The sequence below is a fragment of the Natator depressus genome, chromosome 3 (genome assembly GCF_965152275.1).
Source record: "Natator depressus isolate rNatDep1 chromosome 3, rNatDep2.hap1, whole genome shotgun sequence".
In the NCBI taxonomy this organism is placed as follows: domain Eukaryota; kingdom Metazoa; phylum Chordata; order Testudines; family Cheloniidae; genus Natator; species Natator depressus.
The window spans coordinates 15,665,518-15,673,571 of NC_134236.1; positions in this window are offsets into that span (position 1 = coordinate 15,665,518).

Below are 8,054 nucleotides of genomic sequence, written 5' to 3' on the forward strand. Positions count from 1 at the left end.
AAGGAGGACTTGTGGCTCCTTAGAGACTAACAAATTTATTTGAGCATAAGCTCGATGAAGTGAGCTGTAGCTCACAAAAGCTTATGATCAAATAAATTGGTTAGTCTCTAAGGTGCCACAAGTCCTCCTTTTCTTTTTGCTGATACAGACTAACACGGCTGCTACTCTGAAACCTGTTAAAAGGAAGGGTCTTAATTGCTTGACTGTCCATACTATAGCATAGGATTCCTTTTCTATGACAAAATAATTCTGGTGTCAGTTGTTTGTTTAAGAAAGCAATTGGGTGTTTCCCTGGGGTATTGTTCTCCCTTGTTTTCATCAGCACAGCACCTAGAACAATGTCTGATGCACCCCTACACAGTTCAAACTGTTTATCAAAATCTGGACTAGCTAGTACAGGCTTTTAAGACAAGAGTTGCTTTACCTTATCAAACCCTCTTGACATGCCTTCATCCATACAACTTTGTTAGGTTTACTCTTTTTACACAGCTCTGTGACTGCAGATCCAGTGTCACTGAACCCAGTATGCCAACAAAAGAACTCCATCTGCTCCCCTTTGACACTTAGAGGCTTTTATGGTGAGGCGTGCCTTTTTGAGCTTTGACAGCACAATTTCCAAGTGTTTGTTGTGATCGGCCCAAGTGTTGCTAAATACTGCAATGTCATCCACACACGCCCTTGCAATGCTCTATAAATCATTTAACACTTGGTTGACTAGCCTCTGGAAGGCGGCTCCAGTCTTAATTAATCCATATGGTAGCATTGTGCACTCAGACTCCCATATCAGTGACGAAAGCAGATTTTTTTTGCTGTGCATCCTTATCTAAAGGAATCTGCCAACACCATCAAGTTAAATCAGAATTGCTGAGATAGCTAGCTTTGCTTGAAATGGGATGGAAGCATTCATCTGTTGGCCTGACATGGCATCCTGAGAGGTATGCTGCCTGCCAGGAGCCCGTGTCCGAGATGATATGGAGGATCATCTGGCTCTCTGACTACTACCCCATGCTACTCATCCAGGCGGTCACAAATGATACTGTGAGGTATGACCCTGAGAAGCTCAGAAGTGACTACAGGACTCAGGGAGTAAGGGTGAACGAGTTGGGAGTGCAGGTGGTGTTCTCTTCAATCCTTCCAGTCAAGGGTAGGGGCCCAGACAGAGACAGATCCATCCTGGAGATGAATGCCTAGTTGCAAGGATGGTGTTCCCAGGTGGGCTTTGGCTTCCTTGACCATGGGATGCTATTCCGGGAAGAAGGACTTCTAAGCAGAGATGGGGTCCACCTATTGAGGAAGGGGAAGAGCGTATTTGGATACAGACTGACTAACCTAGTGAAGAGGGCTTTAAACTAGGTTCAAGTGACAAAAGCCCACAGGTAAGTCAAAAACATGGAGACCTGGGAGAAGGATCAGAATCTGTGGGGAGTATGGGCCCTTGTAGCTGGGATAAGGGAGAGACAAGAGAGAACATGGTGCGGGAGGAATCAAACAGTATCTTAGACGTCTATATACTAATGTGAGAAGTATGGGGAGTAAGCTGGCAGAACTTGAAATGCTAGTTAATAAACACAACTATGACACAGTTGGCATCACACTTGGTGGAATAATAGTCATGACTGGAATATTGGTATAGAAGAGTACAGCTTGCTCAGGAAGGATGGGCACGGGGAAAAAGGGAGGAGGTGTTGCCTTATATATAAAAATACATACACTTTGAGGTTGAGATGGAAATAGGAGACAGACTTATTGGAAAATCTCTGGGTAAGGATAAAAGGGGTAAAAAACAAGGGTGATGTCATGGTAGGGGGTCTACTGCAGACCATCGAGCAGGAAGAAGAGGTGAATAGGGCTTTTTTTAAACAACTAACAAAATCATCCAAATTACAGGACTTGGTGGTGATGGGGGACTTCAACTACCCAGACATCTGTTGGGAAAATACAGATTATCCAGCAAGTTCTTGGAATGTATTAGAGCCATTTTTTTATTTCAGAAGGTGGAGAAAGCTACTAGGGGGGAGGCTGATCTAAATTTGATTTTGACAAATAGGGATTAACTGGTTGAGAATTTGAAAGTGGAAGGCAGCTGAGGTGAGAGTGATCATGAAATGGTAGGGTTCATGATTCTAGGAATGGTAGGAGGGAGAACAGCACAACAAAGACAATGGATTTCAATCAGGCAAACTTTAGCAAACTGAGGGAGTTGGTAGGTAAGTTCCCATTGTAAGCAAGTCTAAGGGGAAGCAAGTTCAAGAGAGTTCACCATTTTTCAAAGAGACATTATTAAGGGCACAAGAACAAACTATCCCACTGCATAGGAAACATAGGAAGTATGGCAAGAGCCCACCCTGGCTTAACCAGGAGAGCTTCACTGATCTGAAACAAAAAAGAGTTCTACAAAAAGTGGAAACTAAATCAAATGACAAAGGATCAATATAAACAAATAACACAAGTATGTCAAGATAAACTTAGAAAGGCCAAGGCACAAAACAAAATTAAACTAGCTAGAGACATAAAGGGTAACAAGAAAACATCCTACAAATCCATTAGATGCAAGAGGAAGACCAAGGATAGGGTCGGCCCATTACTCAATGAGGGGGGAAAAACAATAACAGAAAATGTGGAAATGGCAGAAGTGCTTAATGACTTTTTTGTTTCGGTTTACACCAAAAAGGTTAGCAGCGATTGGACATCTAACATAGTGAATGCCAGTGAAAATGAAGTAGGATCAGAAGCTAAAATAGGTAAATAACAAGTTAAAAATTACTTAAACAAGTTAGATGTCTTCAAGTCACTAGGGCCTGATGAAATACATCCTAGAATACACAAGGAGCGGACTGAGGAGACAGCTGAACCATTAGCAATTATTTTCAATAAGTCATGGAAGACGGGAGAGATTCCAGAGGACTGGAAAAGGGTAAATACAGTGCCAATCTATAAAAAGAGAAATAAGGACAATGGGGAAATTACAGACCAGTCAGCTTAACTTCAGTACCTGGAAAAGATTATGGAGCAAATGATTAAGCAATCAATTTGAAAACATCTAGAGGATAATAAGGTGATAAGTAACAGTCAGCATGGATTTGTCAAGAAAAAATCATGTCAAACCAACCTAATAGTTTTCTTTGACAGGGTAACAAGCCTTGTGGATAGGGGGGAAGCAGTAGATGTGGTATATCTTGACTTTAATAAGGCTTTTGATACTGTCTTGCATGATCTCCTCATAAACGAACAAGGGAAATACAACTGAGATGGAGCTACTATAAGGTGGGTGCATAACTGTTTGGAAAATTGTTCCCAGAGCGTACTTATCAGTGGATCACAGTCAGGCTGGAAGGACATAACGAGTGGGGTCTCGCAGGGATCAGTTCTGGGTCCGGTTCTATTCAATATCTTCATCAATGATTTAGAAAATGGCATAGAGAGTACACTTCCAAATTTGGGGATGATACCAAGCTAGGAGGGGTTGCAAGTGCTTTGGAGGATAGGATTCAAATGCAAAATGATCTGGACAAACTGGAGAAATGGTTTGAAGTAAATAGGATGAAATTCAATAAGGACAAATACAAAGTACTCCACTTAGAAAGGAACAATCAGTTGCACACATACAAAATGGGAAATGACTGCCTAGGAAGGAGTACTATGGAAAGGGATCTGAAGATCAAAGTGGATCACAAGCTAAATATGAGTCAACAGTATAACCCTGTTGCAAAAAAAGCAAACATAATTCTGGGATGTATTAGCAGGAGAATTGTAAGCAAGACAAGAGAAGTAATTCTTCCACTCTACTCCATGCTGATTAGGCCTCAACTGGAGTATTGTGTGCAGTTCTGGACGCCACATTTCAGGAAAGGTGTGGACAAATTGGAGAAACTCCAGAGAAGAGCAACAAAAATGAATAAAGGTCTAGAAAATATGGCCTATGAGGGAAGATTGAAACATTGGGTTTGTTTAGTCTATAAAATCAGGTTGGGCAAACACCTGCCAGGGATGGTCTAGATAATACTTAGTCCTGCCTTGAGTGCAGGGGACTGGACTAGATGACCGCTCGAGGTCCCTTCCAGTTCTATGATTCTATGGATCTGTGTTCTAGCTGTGGAACAGCATTACCATGAGGCTTTTTAACATGATATGTATCTTCATTTACCACTTCTATTACCTCAAAAGGTCCTACCCAAGAATTTTGCATTTTGTCCTTTTTTGTTTTACAGGGCATAATGCCACCACCAAATCTCCTATTTCAAGAGTGTTTATAAATATGTTATCATGCTACGCATATTGTTTGGATTGACTGTCTCTAAGGTTAGTTCGAAAAATACCCACCATGTCTTTCAACTCCTTCCTAAACCGTTGTACATGTTCAGTTACTGGCTCTTCCTTTGCCTCAGTGTGCCCTTCACAGGAGTCTCTGATGAGATCTAGGGGACCCCTCACTTTCTTTCCATATAGGAGATCAAATGGGGAAAACCCGGTTGATTCTTGGGGTACCTCCCTATAATCAAACAGCAAATATGGTAATAATTCATCCCAATCTTGAACCCTCTTAATTGCAACATACCCAGCATGGATTTTAGGGTCCCATTGAATCTTTCCACCAAACCATTTATTTTTGGATGAACTGAGGTACCTTTTAGTTCTTTCAGCCCACATGACTTCCATAGCTCATTGAATAGCTGAGACATGAAATTTGACCCACTGTCAGATAAAATCTCTTCAGGGAAACCCGCTCTGCTAAAAGATAGTGAAAGGGTCTCTTGCTACAGATTCTGCCTCAATGTTAGAGCTACTACTTCAGGATATCTAATGAAAAAATCAATCACCACCAAGATATGTTTCTTCCTCCTACAGGTAGAACGTGGCATAGGGCCCACACTGTCCATTGCGACCCTCAGAAATGCCTTTTGTATTACAGGCTATGAGCATACGGGAACTTTCTGCGGTCCTGAAGATCTTCAGCAATAGTTCCTCACAGCTTCCTGTATTCCTGGGTAGTAGAATTTTTTCTTTAATCTGGCATAGTTCTCTGTGCCCCCAAGTGACCGGCAAAAGGATAGTCGTGCTAATAACATTAATACTCCATAGTGCTGGGTGGGCATAATTAACTTTTTATAGGGCTACCCCGGGCTTTTGTTTTTTCCCCATACAGTCTATCTCCCCGTTTTCTTTTCCTGGGCCCCTCCTTTAGGACACACACTCTTATTCTCTATAGAGCGGCATCTATCCTTTGTTAACTGCAAAATGCTGGCAGCTGATATCTGGAACAGCTTATTCAGTCACAGAGGTTATTTCCCACCCCCAACTGCTCCCACACCTGGATACACGCTGTTTCCTTCTGCTGCAGGAGAGTTAGAAAGACCTTCCCTGTGCCCTCCGTCAGCAGTTTCTGGTACTTTACCATTCCCCTTGGGATTCCAGCACAATATTCCCTTTTGCTACAGGTTACTACATTAATAGCCTTAACCATATGCAAAATATCATTCCCTACAAGAATTTCAACAGGGATACTATACAGCACCCCTACTGTCAAGACTCCTTTTAAACCTTCCCATTCCACATTCACTTTGGCTGAAGGTATAGGAATCCTTCCACTGCCAGAAGCATCACTTTTCGGTCAGGTAACATGTCAATCTCTTCGCCCATGTTTCCCTTGACCAGAAAGATCTGTGCTCCAGTGTCTCTCCACTGTATGTACTCCTTGTTATTTACTCTGGCAACCTTAATAAATTCCATATCCACCCCCTCTGGGTCAGTCCTCACAAAACTCACCAGGTGAACTGTAGGTTCCTCTGCGGCTTCTGTGTTAAGGACAGCTGCATTAATGTGGGTTGGATGGGGCTCAGTTTCTTTTAGCTCAGGGCATTTATCTCTCAGGTGCTCAGTGGAGTTACATTGGAAACAGTTTCTTGGACTCTCCTCTTTCTCAGGATGCTTGTGATGAGGACTTCCATTTCTGAGGAAGTGAGTGCCTGGGCTCCCAGACACCATCCTCCTGTCCCGGGGTAAAACAGGATCCCCCCTTTACACTGGGTTTGTGTCCCTCCTTTTGGGCTTGCACAAGGGCATCAACCAGAGTGGCCGTTGCTAACACAGATTTAATAGACTTATCCCACCAGCTATTTCTTACCTCTTCAGTGCTTATACTTAAGAATTGTTCTTGAGGAAAGAGATTAAACAATTGGTCATAATCCTCAGCTTCTTTCCCCTTTACCCATTTTCTCATCAGGTCATACATCTTATAGGCATATTCAGTATTACTTATGCCAGCACCTTTCCTGAGATTTCTAAATGTTAACCTATACAGTTCAGGAGTAATTTGAAATCTTTGTAAAATAGCTTTCTTAAATGCAGTATATATCAGTTTACGGGTCTACTGTCAATCAAATGTTGACCCCGCCCCTTAACCCTTAAGGCCTTGCCTACCTATCACCATAAGCCCCTCACCATGGGATATTACTTCTGGGGTCAAGATTGACACATAAGTGGAAGCAAAGGGTGGCATGTGACCCTTCTAAGAACTCCTGCCAGCACTCTCCGCCAATTGGAGTGGGTTTCAGCACCATAGAAACTCCCCTAGAACAGGTTTGAACAATCAGGTCAGGTTCTGCGGTGAGGTGACCTATCTGCATGTGGGTAATGTGACCCCTCTAAGAACATCTCCCAGCATCCTCTACTAATTGGGGCATGTCAAGGTTCCTTCCCCACTCTGAACTCTAGGGTACAGATCATAGAATCATAAAATCATAGAATATCAGAGTTGGAAGGGACCTCTGGAGGTCATCTAGTACAACCCCCTGCCCAGAGCAGGACCAATCCCCAACTAAATCATCCCAGCCAGGGCTTTGTCAAGCCTGACATTAAAAACTTCTAAGGAAGGAGATTCCACCACCTCCCTAGGTAACGCATTCCAGTGTTTCACCACCCTCCTAGTGAAAAAGTTTTTCCTAATATCCAACCTAAACCTCCCCCACTGCAACTTGAGACCATTACTCCTTGTCCTGTCATCTGCTATCACTGAGAATAGTCTAGATCCATCCTCTTTGGATCCACCTTTCAGGTAGTTAAAAGCAGCTATCAAATCCCCCCTCATTCTTCTCTTCCGTAGACTAAACAATCCCAGTTCCGTCAGCCTCTCCTTATAGGTCATGTGTTCCAGACAACTAATCATTTTTGTTGCCCTTCGCTGGACTCTCTCCAATTTATCCACATCCTTCTTGTAGTGTGGGGCCCAAAACTGGACACAGTACTCCAGATGAGGCCTCACCAATGTCGAATAGAGGGGAATGATCATGTCCCTCAATCTGCTGGCAATGCCCCTACTTATACACCCCAAAATGCCATTCACCTTCTTGGCAACAAGGGCACACTGTTGACTCATATCCAGCTTCTCGTCCACTGTCACCCCTAGATCCTTTTCTGCAGAACTGCTGCCTAGCCATTCGGTCCCTAGTCTGTAGCGGTGCATTGGATTCTTCCGTCCTAAGTGCAGGACTCTGCACTTGTCCTTGTTGAACCTCATCAGATTTCTTTTGGCCCAATCCTCCAATTTGTCCAGGTCCCTCTCTATCCTATCCCTACCCTGCAGCGTATCTACCTCTCCTCCCAGTTTAGTGTCATCCGCAAACTTGCTGAGGGTGCAATCCACACCATCCTCCAGATCATTAATGAAGATACTGAACAAAACCGGCCCCAGGACTGACCCTTGGGGCACTCCGCTAGATACCGGCTGCCAACTAGACATGGAGCCATTGATCACTACCCGTTGAGCCCGACAATCTAGCCAACTTTCTACCCACCTTGTAGTGCATCCATCCAGCCCATACTTCTTTAACTTGCTGACAAGAATACTGTGGGAGACCGTGTCAAAAGCTTTGTTAAAGTCAAGGAATAACACGTCAACACTCCTTCCCCCGGTGAACATAGTTTAAAGCCCTCCTCACTAGGTTAGCCAGCCTGCTTGCAAAGATGCTTTTCCCTCTCTTTGTTAGGTGGAGCCCGTCTCTGCCTAGCACTCCTCCTTCTTGGAACACCATCCCATGGTCAAAGAATCCAAAGCCTTC